This window comes from Lonchura striata, chromosome 5, assembly GCF_050655825.1.
Source record: "Lonchura striata isolate lonStrDom1 chromosome 5, ASM5065582v1, whole genome shotgun sequence".
In the NCBI taxonomy this organism is placed as follows: Eukaryota; Metazoa; Chordata; class Aves; order Passeriformes; family Estrildidae; genus Lonchura; species Lonchura striata.
In genome coordinates this window covers 57,096,376-57,114,604 of record NC_140707.1, presented here as the reverse complement: position 1 = coordinate 57,114,604, position 18,229 = coordinate 57,096,376, and the positions used below count along the sequence as shown (strand labels likewise).

The window sequence follows — 18,229 nt, the reverse complement described above, 5'->3', positions numbered from 1 at the left end:
CAAGTCTCCACCTGCGATTACCTACCCCCATCACTTTCTGCCAGTAAACTCTGCAATGCAGCAGAGCACTCTGCACTCGGGAAAGTGTTTGCTTGTCTCTCGATGTCTGTGCCAGTGAACGTGTGCAGGCAGCAGGGAGCTTTAATAAAGCAAACTGCAGCAGACTGCAGAGCAGGCTGATTAACAGTTTCGGTGGTACTGGGGAGCGTGGCAGAGTACTCTGCCTCCCTTCCTCCACCCAGCCTTAAACCTCATAGATCAAAGCTTTGACCAGCATCAGGTGGTTAAAACACAGTTCATTACATCGTGGTGCTTTCTGCCTGCTCACCATAGAAAGGCTGCAGGAGCTGCTTAGGATGATCACATACAAACAGTGTTTACTGGAGCTCAAAACAGTTTGTCTCCTTTGTGCAAAGCCCGCCCTTTAAAATGATATTAATTAAGAAAGCAGCTTTAATGCAACAGGGAAATGGCATGTAATCACTGATTATACCAGCAGGCAAGGACATGATTTACCAGAGATTCAGTGAGAAGGGGACAAATGCAAAATCTTGTCTTTCCTCATGCAGCACCACACAGAGCTTTGACCTACCCCACTCCCCCTCCCTGCTTTCCAGGTCCCACAGGTGACATCTGCTCCACACTGATGTCTCTGAGGGACATCTGAGTTAGGGAGAGAAAAACAGCTTTCTTTCTCCTTCTGTAACAAGTCAGCTGGGGAAGAATATGTGATTCCCCAATCTGGTTTCCAGACCAAGGGCAACAGGATGATGCAGTGACCGAAGGGTGCAGGGTCACAGTCACCCCATCTGCCCCATGGTCTAAAGCAGGGAGCTGCTTGGGCTCAGCACCTTGAGGTAGGAGCAAGCCCTGGCAGGGTGGAGATGCTGGGTGCAGGCAGGGCAGCAAGGGGCAGCCTACAGCACGGAGCAGGACCAAGGACCTAGTGCAGGGAAACACTCAGCAGGCAGAGAGTGATCAACAAGCATATTCACTCAGCTGTAGGTTGTTTATGAGAATGAGATGGAAACCAAATTAATAAATTGTCCCAACTGCTATCCCCACACTCCCACTCAATGTATTTGCTCTTCTCCCTTCTGTCTTTGCTCCTGCCCTCCCACGTGAAAAAGTAGTTATCTGTTTATATTCCTTGCAGTCCTTTATAATGCCTTATAAAACCACTACCCGAGTTTCTGGGCCAAAACCCCATTTTGCAGCTGTAGAAAATGCAGCTTGGAGAGGCAGAGTGACTCAGTTGGGATTTTATAGCCAGCCCACATCGGAACCAGCTTTCAGTACTCATCTTCTTTGGCTCCTAAAATGAACCTTCTTCCACCAGCACCAGAACTTTCTACTGCAGCTAAAGTTACCCATCACACTGAATTTGCTATCTTTAGTCCCTTGGTCGGGTATTTGTTTCTTTGTTCTTCAGAGTCCTGGATGTTGCAGGATGTAAAGCTGAGTGTGTACTATTGTTCACTTCAGCTTTGTGCTGATAAAAGAACAAGTACAAAGGAAGGAGAGAAGAGGAGAAAAGGGGGCACCTTCTTGTATAAAAAGCTCTGAAATCCCATATGGAAAAACTCTATAGAAGTGAATAAATGTGATTCTAAAAGCCTATTGAATTTAAGAGAGAATGATCTCCTTCCCACATGGTTTTCAAACACCATATAGGCTGGTGCAGTCTTTGAGCATCTAGGGAAAAGAGATCAGACTCTTTTCAATGCTATGGATTTATCTATATAAAACTATTGCTTTAATTTCCACTAGGTACCTTATGGGAAAGGTCTAGGGAAAAGGATAAAAAGAGAATTAGGAAAGCAATTTTAGTTGGTTTGCTTTGAATTTTGAAGTGGTTGCAGAATAGCAAGCAGTACTATTGCTTTCTTCTGGTTCTCAGTGATGTATTTGTTTACTTTCTTTATAGTTGGGGATTTTTTGAGGCAATTGCCACTACAGTGTTGGGCAGGGAGTTTTTAAAATAGTGTAAATGCTTTCCTAGATGGTTTTTGAAATGTGTGACTTGTCTAAATCTTTATCTTCACTATATGGAGGAGGTTGTGGTCAGGGAAAGGCAAAGCTGGTGTTCATAATAACTCATCTGCTGGATGAAAAAGGAGAAACTAAAACAATGATATGTATTATACGATTTAATGACCCTTAGGGGACAGAGAGGGCTGCAGAAGGCAGCATTACAAACAGAAGGCCTTTTCCATGTAGCTGTTGTGGGAGGCACGAGGCACAGGCTGTCAGTCTGCCACAGAGAGCCACAGCTGTACCAGATGTGTGATGATATGAGCACAATGCAATTCAACATGGCATTGAGGTAGACTAATTTTTCTGCTAAGAATTAATGGAAACTATTCCCAAATTCTCCTGCACATATGTGCATGTGTGTAGGTATGTTACATAAAAGCAGTGTTTATGCTGGATGCCCAGAAGAAACATTAAATGATTGTGTGCACTGTTCATGACGGACACTAGAAAGCCCAAGGGCAACTTTTCTACCATAAATTTATGTCAGTTTTTATATGCTACAACATCTGGGTCCAAAACTGGAGCTAGCAATCTAATAAGACAGTTTGGTTATGAGCAGTCACTCCAATGTCTTGACCCTGATCATCTGCCGTTTTTAGATGATGAAAACTTGGCCCTCTCACTTACAGACTGTACATTTCAGCCAACCCTCAGTCATGCCATCTTGCTAGCAGGGGCAAAGTCCTGAGCCCCTGAAAGTCCTGAGTGCAAAAAATTCCCTGCTGGTGCACGCAAATGATCTGTCAGGTGGCATGTGCCATTTTCTCTATCCTAGTGATAGGTCCCTTTGCTCCTGGCATAGGTGTGGTGAAACACACAATTCCATCCCTCTGGGAATGTCTGTGTGTCACAGTGACAGACAGATACACCAGAACTCCCAGGCTCTCTTTCCTGATGGGATAGCTGGGGTAGGAAAGGCTGTGCAAGAGGAAAAGAGGAGGTTTTATGCCCCTTGCCTCTTCCCTTGCCCATTCAGACAAGCCAGCCTTTCATCTCCCCAGGACTTTGCTTGTCCAGCCGTAAAATATAGATAGCAATCACCTTCCAGAGGGATTGGGAAGCTTTGTTTGGCAATGCTTGTAAAATGCTGTGACTGAAAAGCAGGGTAGAAGGGCAATGTTTTAATAAATTATTGCTAGTCCTTGAAATGTGTGGAGGGAAAGGGCTACTGCAGGAAGCATAGTGGCATCTTGGTAGTTTACCAGGACAGTCTTGGGCTGCTTTACTCCCATGCACACCAGAAAGCCTTTGTTTTTCCTGTATGCTGGGAAAGCTGTTCCCATACCTTGTGTCACTGCATAGCAGCCAGCACTCAGTAGGAAACCGCTGAGTCAGATAACCTGCTGAATCATTTGCAGTTTCTCACCATTTGGATGGCATTTTCCCCATGTTTGTGTGTGGTTTCCATCTTATTCCAGGTCTCTGGGTTGATAGAGCCCCGGGCTGCTGGAGCAGGCTGGTCTCCCCTGAGCTGTGGGCCAGGCTGTCATCACAGGTGTGTATGGCTCTATGGGTCCTGCCACCATGGGTCACCTCAACAGACACAGGAGAGGAGTGATGGTAACAACACTGTAACACAAGTTAGAACAGCTTTTGTTTTACATATGGGGCACTTTCTACAGATTTCCCTGGGTTTTGGTCAGCTCCCATGTGCAGCTTCTGCTTTCAGGCTGCCCCAGGTTTCCTGATGGCTTTTGGATCTCTTACAGGCAGGGGCAAACACACCAGCAGAAGGCATTCCCATTCAAGGCCCATTCCTGTGCCACGGAGGCTGCATAGATCAACAACGTGTTCAATTAGGTGATTAGGGCTCTGTCTCAAGCATCATCATCCACACTGCGAGTGCCAATATCCTTGGACTTCAACGAGCCAGTACTGTTTTTAATTAATGATGGATTTCTAAGGTTATTAATTAACCCTGTTAATTTTGCTGTTTCGTTTCTTAGACAGAAAATCTGAATGAAAGTCTCTGGACCTTTTCCTGTCTGCAGCAACACACAGCTGTGCCCTTGGGAGGTGGTGTCATGGGTTTGTGCTCTGGCTCTTATCAAAGCAAGCACACTGGTATCCACTGCTTTGGTATTCACCTCTTTTCTTACCTTGACAGGTCTTATGAAAGGCACTGATGAAGCATTTGCCAGCTCCTTTCATGCACTCTGACAGAGTCACGGTGTGTCACAGTGTGAGCTTGTCTTCCCACCTCTTTGCCCCTCTGATGTTTCACTATCTGCCTCCAAAGGCAAGGGTTTTATTCTCAGCATGCATATTACTGTCTCACTCTTGGTAAACTCCAAAGGATGTCTGTGTATCTCATCATACAACCTGACACTTTATCCTTCCCAGACACTGTTCTGTTTCATTAATATGTTTCTCACTACTGCCAGAGCCCAGTAGAGTTGTAGGAACAGTGACCAGAGAGTGCAAAAGGAGATTTATTTTATGTGTGACTTTATGGCATTGAATAGCTTTATGTATCATCTCTCTTAGCACTTCCTCTCAGGCTGCTGCTGGTGGGACATGTTCTGTCTGACTCCTGCATCAGCCACACTGTCTTGATTTCCACTTAAATCAGTCTAGTACCACTTTAACCCTGGCAGCCTTTGAAATCAGGATTTGGATGTGGAACAATAGGCGGAATTTATACTGCAGTTTTCATCTTCACAGCAATTTTCAAACACAAATGAATCAATCTTTAATGGTCCCTTATGTGGGACGTGACAAAAGACTGCCAGCCCAATTTTACAGACTGGGCTCAGAAAACCTCAGGGATTTGCTGAAAGCCACAGAAAAAATATGGCCCAAACTGCAAAAGAACAAATGAGTTTGTATACCAATTTTTTACGTCCACATCATGTTCCCAGACCTTTAAACTACAAGGCACTTTATTTTCTGGGTCTTGTATTACATTAACAGCAGAACCAGGACATTTGCAGCCACCTCACTGTGTCAATGATATTCACTGATGTAACATAGCCTTTCCATGGAAAGGGAAATGAATTATTGCAAGTTATATGGCATATGATGACCCAATGCCTGGCAATGTGGAGTGCCTTGGTGGAGTGCAGGATGTACTCGAGGTGGTACACTGGGAAAGGTCTTTGTGTGGAAAATGATGCCTCAGGCATTGGAAACACATTCTCTTCCTCCCCCACCATTACAAAATGCTACCAAGTGGTTTCCTCGTGGTGCTGAACCTGCTGCTCCTCTCTCCTCTGTCTCTCTCCTTCTGTTAACTGAGCTGAATAATTTGTGGTTTCATCACTGAACCACAATGTCTCAAGGTTTCAGTCTAATTCGCATGTAGCTTTCTCATTGTGCATATCATGGTACTTCAGCACCACAGAGATTACGCTAGAGTTTGGATTATCCTTTCCAAACCCTGCCCACATAATTTCCTTACCAGAAGGCCTATCAAGCATTGGAACAGGCTGCCCAGAGAAGTAATGGAGTTACCATCCCTGGAGTTATTTAAATGACACCTAGATGTAGCACTTAGGGACATGATTTAATGGTGGACTTGGTAGAACTAAGTTAAAGGTTGGACTTGATCATCTTAGAGGTCTTTTCCAACCCAAATTATTCTATGACTTTTTATATTACTGAGATGAATCTATTGGGCTATGACAGTGGGCAGTGAAAATTTGGTTATGCTAGTAATGTAGTAATACGAGAAATCAGACTGACTAAAAATGGTTAACAAATGTGAATGACTGTTGGAAGTTCTGGAAGGTAAATATAGTTTAAATTCTAGGAAGACACTGAGGGAGCTTACTAACTGCAATTCCAGCTTGGACAACTATATACTTCTTGAGTTTGGATAAAGGGGTTGTTATGCTTTGCTGTAATAAGCTTCTGAAAAATTAGTTAATTTTTCTATGGTTCACAGGTGGGTTATAAAATGAAATTACTAACCATGTATAATATCCTTACCCTGTAAAATGAAAAGCAGATGATTAAAAATAGGTAGCTTTCAGGTCATTGAGAATACCTGCAAAACCAAAACCATCACCCAACAGAACCAGAGCAGGCAGAGGTTTGTAACACAGCTTCTGCTTTGTCTTGCACATGGAGGCAAAAAGGACTCCTACAGAATAGTGCAATGGCCTTTTCCTAACCCCCTGTTTCCTGAATACTCCCAAAAGATGAGGGGCCAGGAAGAACAAACAACATTGAGAAACAGCAGGTTCATCATGTTCTGGCATAAGTGGAAATAGTTTTGAAAGGGCTCTGTCAATACCTCAACAGATGTGACCCCATATTTTCATTTAGGCAAAAGAAATAATTCTAGAGAAAGACTGGGAATTCAACAAATACTTCAGGACAAAATCACATAATTTGCTAGACACTAATGAATCACATACATCATGTTTCCCTTTATTATTTTTATTGGTGCCCTGGGTGATCCACATGATCCACCTCCCTTCAGTTTAATAAAGATCAGAGACCCTGTTTAACCTTCAAAGTCAGGCATATGAGAAAGACCCAAAGCTGTTAGAAAATCCTAAAAGAAATGTATTGTTTTTCTCCATTTAAATGTTTTAATTTGTTTTTCTTGTTTTTCCTGCTTTCCATCAAAACTGTGGGAGGCAGTGATGCCTTTGGACTATTGCCCTATATCTTTTCATTCCTACTTTTACTTTCCTTTCTGGCCCATTCTGAAACAGGAAAATAATGTGGGTGGCAGAAGGGCAGCTTCCACCACTTCATTAAAACAGCATTTGTTTTTTTTTTTTAATTGAAATGTCTTGTGTCATCTCTCATTACAGCTATTAATATATGACATAACACCATTCTTAGTAATATTTGGATATTATTATTTTAGATTCAAATCCATGCACTTTTGATTTAATACATTAAACTCATCTAATTCCCATATTTATATATAATGCTTCTAGCCAGTCGGTAGCTGGGTAATATATATCTACATCAATGATGTTTTAATGATGCATTGTTCTAATATATCACCAAAAAGATAGTGCTCACATGATAGATTAGTGCCATACATCACACTAGTGAGGTATTTTTTGTGATATATTGCCCAAACAATGTCATTGGAAAGGAGAAAGAGACACATAAGAAATGGTAGGTCTTAATTCACTACAGTTTTAAAAACACTTCTAATATTCTTAACACAATAACAGCTGACTTAGTCTGAAGTGGAAGAGGTATGATACTAAAAGAGAGGTCTGAAGCAGAAATCTGAAGTGCAATCCAGTGGGTCAGAAGACATCACACAGACACTTGAGATAGGAGATAGATACGTAAATGTATCTATTTATGTCAGCAAACAGAAAGAAAGTGGAATGAGGGGGGAGCCTAATTTTTTTGTTTGTTTTCAAAAGGATTATACATCTGGTTAGAGAGGTGGGGCCTCTTTGGCTCCAGGCAGGATACCTTAGTGGTACTAAGTCCAGCTGATCCCAGCTGTGTAGATCCATGAAGCATTCTCTCACTGGGGCTGGGGTTGAAAGGAGCTAGCATTTCTAATGGGGTATTTTTTTTTCCTAGTCAAGTAATGCTGATCCACCAGAAAAGAAAAAAGTTCAGCAAAAATATGGCTGTGTTGATGAGGCGTAAACTCAGGCTAAATGTTGGCTGATTAAAAAGGATGATAATACATCTGACTTGATTCAACTGTGCTGCTGTTCGGCTTGTCATGACCAGCTCTGCCCTTGTACACTGCTTGCTTTGTGGATGTGGGGCTTCCAGCTATTCACTTTCTCACAGCTGTGATGCAAGACTCAAACCTGTGGTTTGCAGCATGGACCAGTGTTTTAACCTTTGCTGGAGCAGACATTTGCTTGAAGAACTGCACCCTTTGTGTGCTCGTGCAGACAATGGGCAGCTGCAGAGTGCACAGCTCTGTGGCTGGACCAGGGTGAGGCAGTGGCTTCTATGAGGAAAATATTTTAACATGGATGCTGAAGGCTCTAATAACTAGTCACATATAGCAAGAGTAGCATTGGAACAGCAAAAAGATAAAGATGAAAGAGGAAACAAAAATGAGAGAGCTGAGCATCAAGCTGGCACAGACTGCAGTGGGGTGAGCCACCAAGCTGGATGGGGCTCTTGAGCAACCTGGTCTAGTGAAAGGTCTTCCTGCCCACAGCAGAGGGATCAAGATGGTTTTTAGGTCTCTTGAAACCTAAGCCAGTCTATGATTCTGTGATTCTATATGCTGAGTAAGACTTGTGAGATCTGCCCTTACCAAAACATTCCTTTCATCCAATATCTGCTTAAACCTTAGTGCACCAAATGAAGATGCTGCAAGACAAGAAATCCCTAATAAACTACCTAAAAACTGGATCTGGTATGGAAAAAGCATTTGTTTCTTCTAGAAAAATACTGCTGCATATGAAACATGAAGTGCATTGAGTTGGCATCAGCTGGAACAGTGAGTGAATAATAAGGAAAAAACAGAACTATTTGTACTAAAGAACAAAATCCCTGTTCACTGTTAATATCGATTTATGTAGTTAACTTGTATCTAATGTAGAAAAAAAGACTAAGCAGACACTGTACTTGAGGCAAAAAATATTACTCTTTAATTAAATGAAGTAAACATCTCAGTAAAAGTCTATTTTTATAGACACTAATGAACATTATTGCCTAAGGGGCAACAGAAATAAGACAATTAATATGGTAAAATATATTCCTTTACAATTTTGTGTAGTAAATATTTCCCGTGATCTAATAAGGTACAATAAGAAATCCTACTATATTAAAATACCTCTAAGGATGTAAGAAAACTGATCTCTGATCAGCTCAGCTAGAAATTACACCACACATTTCCGCTTGGCTTTTTAAAAACTCCTACTCTGATTATAATGCACCATTGGAAAAGATAGCATTATTTATTTTAGGATGTTTTACACCAGCAGAGCAGACATTTTCAAGGAAACTTTGAAAAAGGTATGGACCTTTAAGCAATAAAGATCTCAGGTTTAGATGGTTTTTTTAACTTCTGCTGACTCTTTTCAGGCAGAGTAGCATACCTTTATTCCTGTGTCTTCTCATAGGTTGCATGGTGAGATTTGACTCATTGTATTCTGTTTGACCTGTGAAAATCAGGGCACAAAGTATTTTTCCCAAAGTCTGCCTCATACAGAGCTGGGCCTTTCAAGGTGCTGAGTTTCCCCATCAGCTGTGGAATAGAGTGTCTCCCTCTTCGTATCTGGTGTCTCCACCAAGTTTGAGAAGGGCTTTGCTACCCACCCAGGCTCTCTCCTGTCTCTTCCTCCGTTCCTAATTTCCCTTTCCCACCCTTGCTGCTGTCCTGACATGCCGTCTGATGAAGAAACTCTCAGAAGCTCCTGGGTAACTCCAATAAGCTTCCCAGTGCTAAGCATAGGTCTGAATTGGAACAGGGCTCTTACAGCTGCTGGCACCTTGTCTCCTGCCCTATCTGCTTTTGCCTTTATTTTGCTCCTCAGTTGTAGGGAACGTGGCTTTTGCTCTGCTAATTTTCCCCACATCATACCCAGCACTGTTCTCTGTCAATGATCTGAGAGTTTCCTGGGAATCAGTGACCTCTCTGCAAGCCTGAGGAGCTGCATTCATCCCGGTGCCCTGCTGCAGGCAGCCAGTTCTCCTCTCCCTGGCAGCCTGCAGCACCACCAGTTTCAGCCCTGGGTTTTGACCAGCCATAGTATTCCATAGAGGAGGAGGCACAGCTTTGTACACAAATCTTGCCTTGCTCATCCAGGAGAGCTTGCCTGTGTGGTCACTGGCTTTGCACAGGAGACCTTTGTGTCACCCCAGAGCTGCTTTTCTCTGAGGTATTGGATATAAGGCATTTCTGGAGGCAAGATGCTCAGTGTGGGTGACCTAACCCTCTTCACTTCTGCCTTGGAAATCAAGATCTGTTGTGGCTTATGGCCCTGTGAGCCAGATGGTTAGCAGGGCTTGGTGTTTCTATACATAAATCTAACAAAATGGTTTTACCTTCCTACAGCTGGCACATGTGCCTAATGATTTGATCTTTTGCATTTTAAATATTTATTCAGTATTTAATTTACACCCCTGAGGCTAATCCTGGTACTTTAACTTAGCCCTCAACTAGTTTCACTGAATCATCTCTATGACAATTCAGTGATCTTCAACAAATTGGATTTGTATATGAGCAGGGCCCCATCCTTTCTTATTGGTATTTTGGGGGTATTTTGGAAAGAGCTACTGGTGATTTTTTTAAGTATTACAAGGCATTAAACTGTTGTTTCTGTCTTTGAAATTATAGATGGTCTCCATAGAGACACTGAAGTTCTACATTGCTCTCTTGAATTGCCTGAAGAAGTGGCACTTGGAATTACATTTGAAACAATGCTAATTAGCAAATGCTGAATTTTAAGCAAGCTTCACAGCAAGGTTTTTGTTTGATAGAAGCAGCAAACCAGCAATCGACTGACCAAACTGACAAAGCTGAGCTACAGAAACATGCTATTTAATTATTCATTAGACATTGAACAGGGTTAACTACAATAGACACCATTCCCTTTTTGAGGAATCACTGAGCCAAGTGCAAGTGCCTTAGAAATCTAGAATAATAAATAGTCAGAAAAAATCAGCAAAATGAAATCTGCTTCCCAAATTGCAGATTTATTGAGGAGGGGACAGGCATGAACAAACCTCTGCAGCCATTTGATAAGAATGACACAGCATATGCACAGAATGGAAATAACTTGTCAGGAGCCCAATCCTGCAGGCAAAGCTACCATGAAAAGGCTTGGGTGGAGGACAAAACAGACATTCTCAGTCTAGGATTAGGCCTGGATGGAAGACAGGTGAAGGTGAAGGAAGATGAAGCAGAGCTCCCCACAGGGCCCCAGTCTCCCCTTTCTGCCCAGAACCACGGGTGTCTCTGATTCACATATGTGTGTGTGAAGGGGCATATGCCCCACAAGGGTGCTGGGGGCCTTCAAGGGCTTCCTGGGAGGTAAAATCAGACAATATTTTGGTCACAGCAGACATTGGAAACTGGCAGCACCTGAACACAGAAGACAGATGTTGCTGGTAGAACTTATTAACCTGTCAAGGTGCAAGTAGGGACAAAAAGAAAGCTTTGGAGAAGGCTTTTATATTAGCTAGAACCTTGTCACTTGCAGAATAAGCCATAGTCAAAAAAAAAAAATATGATTGCAAGAAGGGAGAAGATTTGTGGATCCATGCACGAGCCACAAAGTGTTGGGAGACATATTGGGCAGACACTGATCTAAGCTCAGATACACTTAGAAAAACAGAAACTGGAAATAAATGTTTATTCCACTATTTGGCTTGATCTGTATTTCTCACATTAGCTAAGCAAAGTCCGTGTCTGCTGCAACAAAACCAGTTAATGAGGACAATGTTCTGCATCTCCCAAGCCAAAGGAAATCGAAGAGGAAACACTGCTCACTCCGAGCAGCACTACCAGAGCTACACCAGGTACTGATTCAGGTGTCTGTAGTTATCTGCAATTAGATGCATTACAGACCAGGTAAATAATTCTGGGCCACACTTTGACAAGGTTTATACTTGGAAGAGGACAGGAGGACTGTTGACATGCTGTGTTGTTTCCCTGGAATTCAGGGCAGCAAGAATTGCCAGCATCACAGGCAGGAAGCTCAGACAGCTTGGTTATAAGTGTACATAGGTGTAACTGATGACTTCAGAGAGCACTGATCCTCAAACTGAAAAGTATTTGTAAAGAGTATCAACATGATATCTCTGTTTCACTAGTAATATAGTGCAATCATTTACCATCCTCTTTCAGTCTCTGTTGTGATTTTATTACTTAAGCGGGAAACAGTGAGAGAATCATCAACTGGGATTATCTCTGATGGTCTTGATTTGTGGAGCTAAACCATCTTCCCTTAAAGCCTTTAATGTTCCTCTAACTCTCTCAAATGCTTCTCATGCACCAGACATGGCACCACTGTTCATGAAGGACTCAGAAATGAGCAAATCAGTACACCAGACTTCAGCACACAAACACGTCTGTCAGCCCTCCATGCATACGTTCAGCGTTGCAACAGGCATCTACCTACCACCTGCTCTATGTGGGGAGAAACACAAGTGTAAAACAGGACAACTTCAAAACAGTTCTGCTCCTTCAGCTGGGATGCTGTTTTGTACCAGGTATTTGTATTAGAGGATTATATTTTCTGAGATGAGACAAACAAGTGAGTAGGATGAACTCTCCTATCTAATCAAATGGAATAAAATGTGACTGGTAATGCCATTCCCAGCCATGGTGATACTTCATCCTACTTATTATAGCTACCTACATATGGGCTAAAACTCAGCATAATAAAATCTTTCTATCTAAAGTGGTTCACAGTCTGTAGTCAGTTATTTTCCTGCTACCGCTTTGTCATATCAGCAATAACTGCACTTGCCACAAGCATTTGAATGACCTGTCATAGGAGAGACTTGCCCTGCAAACAATCTCTGTACTCTGCAGTCCTGTTAAATAATGTGTGTACTGAACCTGAGTACAAGAACGATCTCACCCTGTGTATTGTTTTCTGTGTAGTGTCCACCATTATTAAGACTGCATGTCCTATATCCCAGAGAAAGGCTCATGTAAGGAAACAATTATTTCCCTTTTCTTTTCAGCATGCATATTTTATTCCTGCTAGTTTTGTCAGCAGCATACAAAAGCTGAGTGCTGAAGCCTGCAGATTTCTTGTTCTGTCCTGACACTGAGTCCCACACATATCTCAGTCAGGGAGCAATTGGTCTCCTTTCATGTGTCCACTGTAGGAGTACACATGAGGGAAAGCCTGAAATAGGACCTTTTAATTTGACAAATGGGAAGTACAAAGATGCTGGGTTGCCACTGTTGCTGGCTAAGGCAGCCCCTCTCAGCAGCATCTGGGCTGAGTTCAGCATATTCATATAGGTTTGTGAGCATGCAGTTTCTCCTAGTCACCAAAAGGTTCACAAATGATCATGGAAAGAGATAAAGAAAAGAACTTGGTGTTTAACTGTACCTTTCTCTCTCCATTGTTTGGTGCCAGCTAGGTAAATACCAGCTCCTCCATGATGTGACTGCTGTCTAATCTCGTGTAAAGTCCTGCCTCAGGAATAGCATCCACAGGTGGATTTGCCTTGCTTGCATGAAAAGATAGTCAGACACTGCAATTGCCCCAAGTCCCCAGAGTCCCAGTACTACTTCTTTTTCACAGAGAAAAAGACAAGGCCATGTGGAGGAAGAATTTGAATGCTGGTATGGGACTACTTGCTGAGCCTGCACGGTGCTTACTTTAAAGCAGCTGCGGTTGGGGTTGTGTTGCCTTGTGAAAGATATCAGCAAAGCAGCCCAAATCCACAGGGAGCAGAGGAATGGCAGGGAATGGAGGAAGGGGTCCCAGGAGGCTGAGAGCAAGTACAGGTGGGGTCTGCCACAGCCAGGGTCAAGGATTCTCAAGTCCTAAGGATTTTAAGGGTGTAAAACTCCACTGAGACTCAGCTCCTTCCTGCAGTATTTCCCAGCCTAGGAAAGGAGGGTCATGGAGTTGGACCACTTGGCTGAGTGAAATAAATAGAAATGAGAATTAAATGTTTATTGAAGAGTTGTATTCACTTTAATGTGTTTTCCTGTTACGTAGAAACGAATTAGCAATTTCTGCAGATCTGATACCCAAAGAATGCACCTCTGAACTGACCTGACTGCATGAGTTCTGGCTGCACCTTGGTCTGCATGTGGGTTTGAGAGGTTTGGTCTGTGGCCAAAAGCAATCTGAATCCCAACCGTGCTTGTTTTATGAGTGACTCTAATTGCTGAATTAAACAAAAATAAGGGGGGAAAAAACATACAAAGAATTTTTTAACTGTAATAAAGCCTGTTTGATATTTCCATGCTTAGTATTGAAGTGACCCATCATTTGGATTCATCACTTCAACCTACTTTGCTCCAAGAACTATGAAGAAACAATACTTTTTAACAGAAGCTGTACTACAACACATTAAAAAAAGAGCTCACTCTCTCAGAGATGAAGATGTCTCCTTGGACTAATGTTCAGCTGCTGTATTTTCTGGCTTTTGGTTGATTTATCCATGCAGCCATAATATCATTTTATGTTTCATTTCCTAGCTTTCTAAAGGAAACAAGAAAAATAAAAATGTAATTTAATGCACTCCACAATGACTATTTAAGCATTGCATCATCCGAAAGGCTGTCACTAACTAGTAAGTGGTCCCAATGATAAGACAGCATTACCTAGCAACTGCAGAGAAGTTATTAACCCTTTTCTCACAAATGTATTCACCACTGAAGCTGGAAATAGCTTGTAGCAAACAAATGCATATATCCCAATGCCTGCAAAAAAACCCAAAGCTCCTTCCATCTTGTGATTATGGTGTGAACATTTTTCTCTGTAATTCTGAAAAGATGCCCAATTCAGTTCTGCAAAAGGACATATGAGGCCCACATGGCTGTGCAGGCAGCTTCTGAGAAAAAAGGGAAGTGTGATGAATCATTCTAGTGCTACATGTGCAGACATTGGGTGATACAGGGTTTTTTTCACTAGCCTGAGGAATGATGACTGGTTAAAAAAATACTAGGGTTCTCAGGAGGTTTACAGTTATTATTTGAACAGGTCATGAGTCTTTGCAGCTCTCCTGAACATTATTTAGAGAGCATGTTTTGTTCATCCAGTATGCTGAAAAGTAGAAAGAGTTAGCTGTAAGCCTTAAATTTAAATAAAATCTATGAGAAAAAAGCAAAATTAAACCTAAACCCTGCTATGATTCACATGGGAATGGACAGATCCTGAGGGATAAAGCACCTGGGTGCTACCTCCTAGGCTCACATCCTCTCCTGATGAATGCTACCAGTCCCTGAGTTGGGGCAACTTCCAGAAAAGTCCTGAGACGGCTTTTACTGCAGGACTGAAATCTGAAATCCACACTGGGAAACAGAGCAAGGACCTCCACTGCAGCTGCAGTACAGCTGCATGCCAGGAAACCAGCAGCAGAAGCAAGTGCTGTGGACAGGAAGAATGTGGGAGAGGCACCAAGAACCAGGTCTGCACACTGAGGACTAGACAGGCTCCCAGCAGCACAGCATCTCCGTGGACTGTTATCTTCTTAAGATTCAAGAGCATGCCATCTTTTCCTGTGTGGTCTTGCACAAAATGTTCATGTCCAGGACATTGCCAGACACAGAGGGAGCTCAAACCCTTTTTTTTGTGTGAATAAAGAGTGGAGGAAAAAGTCTGTGTCCTTCTGTTTCCCATGCCTCATTTGACAGGTTTCCAGGTCCTCAGAAAAACCTCTATGGTGATGCAAGCAGACTCTGTCTATCTTCAAAAACTGTCTTTTTTTCATTTTTGTTTGAATACATGTTTAATGCATATGCATAGCAAAAACATAACAGCCCAAGTTGTAGGTCTTTTCTTAAATTGCACTAGCCACGAACTAAGCAAGCCAGGAGATTAAGCAAGTGTGAGGAGAGCAAGAGAAATCCAGAAAAGAGCAGCAAGAAGGGCAGAGTAATTGCTTTTCATGTCCCACAAAGATGGTCTGGACAAACATCAGTCTAATTGGAGCAATTCTTCAGTATTTTATTCCAAATAAATAAGCCGTCCAACTCTATTATATATGACGTTGTATATTTGTTCCAATGATCTTTAACTGGGTAATGGGAACTGTACTGATTTGTGTGTTTTCATTCCAAATTACTAAAACAAGCTTTGCAAAATCTCCCCAGAAAAACATGATGTCCTGTTAAATCACTACTCCAATATGATTATAAAAAAACCTGACTCTTATTACTCTGTTAGTTTCTCATAAGCTGTAATAAAGCACAGCAATAACTAGCCAGCATGAAAGAGTGAGCATTTCCAGCTAAAGTGCAGAGAAGTAGATAGGACCTAATTTGTGTTCTGCAAAGCCTCAAGCCAGCCAGAGGCTGACAGTCTCCCTCTCGCTGACTTCACTAGAAATCTCTCAGCACCTCACAGGATTGCAGAGCACCTGGTAATATCGACCTCATCAGTGCAGGTCCAAGCACTCAGTGTTCACATCAGCTGCTAACATAAATTATAGTTGAAGGGATACAGTATGAGCTAATCCAAACACTAGTGAACACCTTCACTGTTTCACTGGGTCAGAAAGAGTACACTCATTTAGCCATCCATGCAAGTATCAATCAATGATTTTGCAGTATTTCCATATCATAAAATATGTACATACATTGAATCTACTGATCTTGTTGCCTACAAATACTGCTGATGCCTAGGAATTTCCTAAGCCATCCACAGAGCTTTTAGGACTGTCTTTAAGGGTCTGAGCCAAACCCCAGATCCTGAGCCTTCTTTGATGCTAGGATCGTTTTTATACCACCAATTACAGTTATTTCTCTTATTTTAGTTTACCAATTTCTTAATAGCAACAAGACACTTGTTAGACACATGCATTTGACTGTGAGGAGATTATTGCACAGTATATTTTTGAAGTTCATTTGGTCTGTGACCTTGCGTCCTCTAACATCATCCAAATAGGCACTGGATTTACAAAATAGCAATGCATTGAAAAGAGGCCAGATTTTTTTCCAGAATAGTTGCCATTCTGCAGATTCTGTTCTCTTTTCAGCTGAGATATTACTGACTTTGAAAACCTGGTCCCTGGATAGTCTGCAAGATATTAGTTAAACTAGAGAAATTATTTTATATAACTTTATATTAACCCTAGCATTGCACAACGAAGTGATTAGAAACTTCTCTTCGACATATCCTGGAACTTGTCCACTTGAACGTTTTGCATTTAATTTCTTTGTTAATTTTCTTTCTAAAGAAAAAAAAAAAAAACAAAAAAACAAAAAACACTTATGGGTGATGGCATAAAGGTGATAGTCAATCTCCTCCATAATATTAATCTTGAAGAGTGACCAACCCAAATATGTTTGCTCCAAAATTGATGTTTCTCTTTTCATTTTATTTTCTAAGTTAGAAAGGGGTGAAAAAGGAAGATAGTAATGTAAGCTGGGTTTCATTCTTGACCACAGCAGCTACTTCAGAAGATCTCACAATGATTTATGTGCATATATCTTTTATTTAATTTCCTTATCTTTTTAAATGGGTTGTGAATAATTCAGGCAATGACTGTTTGGATAACAGTATGTGCACCCCTGAAGATTGAAATCTTCTAATTACCCCATAAAAGATACAGCCTGGAACTCATAACACCAGGTTTCCTTATCCCACCTACCCACAGCCCAGGGCTCATCCCTATGCATGAGTCCTTTGCTATCCAGCTCCCAATTAGGTCTCAGCTTGTCCTTCAAGACATCCAACAAGGCTGACAGTGAATATAACATCCATAAGAGCCCACTTGCCCTGGGGGAAGTCAACTGTCACTATCAAACTTGTTCCAGCAAAAAATTAAATATTTGGCATATGATAATAGCATACCTGTCACTATTGCCTCAGATCAGCCTTCAACCTCACCAGACAGAGGGTCATAAATCCTTACTGAGCTCTTCTTTTCATTTCCCAGTAAGTCCTCCTCTGAGCATTAGTTCTTGAGCTCATTGACCTGAGTACACACTTAAGAAACTCTGCTAGTTATCTAAAGAAAAGACAAAATGAAAAGAGGCAGAAACTGAGTTAATCACTTGGACATATGGAAATAATGTGACAATGCTGTTTATATGCAGTCAGGCAGTTCCCTAATAGCATCACTGCAAAACACTCAGGGTGTTTTAACTGGGAAAAAAAAAAAAACAAACCAAAACAAAGCAAGGGAGATGCATAAGACAGCCAGAATTTGATGGATTTTACTGAAAGCTCTTCTTCTGCTTAGTTTGCTGTGGGCATAATAAACATGATCTGTAATTGCTACATAATATTTAAAATCTACAGCAAAATTCAAGCCAAAAAAATGAGACAACTTTTCAGTTAGGAAAGGGAGACTGGCTGGATAAAGGAAAAACTACTTTGCCATAAATCGTTGCCATTGTTCCAATGCCAGGAAAACTTTCATTTCCAAGGTAGGTTTACCCTGGGACCCTCCTACCCATTTGTCCTTTTAGAATTATCCCCTGATTTAAATGACCATTCTTTTCTGGCATTTGTTTTCTTCATAATTTATATAGAGACCAATCATAAAATTACTAAAGATGTTCATATTGACCCAGAAAACAAAAAAGCAATGACCTGTGTGACTGATATCATAGAAACAGCTGGGAAATGGGGAAGTTTAAAGGTGTAGC

The 18,229-nt window shown here is 41.6% G+C and overlaps 1 long non-coding RNA gene across 4 annotated transcripts in view; it reads right to left on the bottom strand.

Moving 5' to 3' along the window:
• LOC144246383 (uncharacterized) overlaps positions 1–17,421 on the bottom strand; it is a 53,332-nt gene extending 35,911 nt beyond the window's left edge. For all 4 annotated transcript variants that reach the window (XR_014955736.1, XR_014955737.1, XR_014955734.1 and 1 more), the window contains exon 1: positions 26–17,421. This is a non-coding gene — a long non-coding RNA (uncharacterized LOC144246383). The remainder of the gene's footprint in view (positions 1–25) is intronic.
• Between the last annotated feature and the right edge of the window lie 808 nt (positions 17,422–18,229).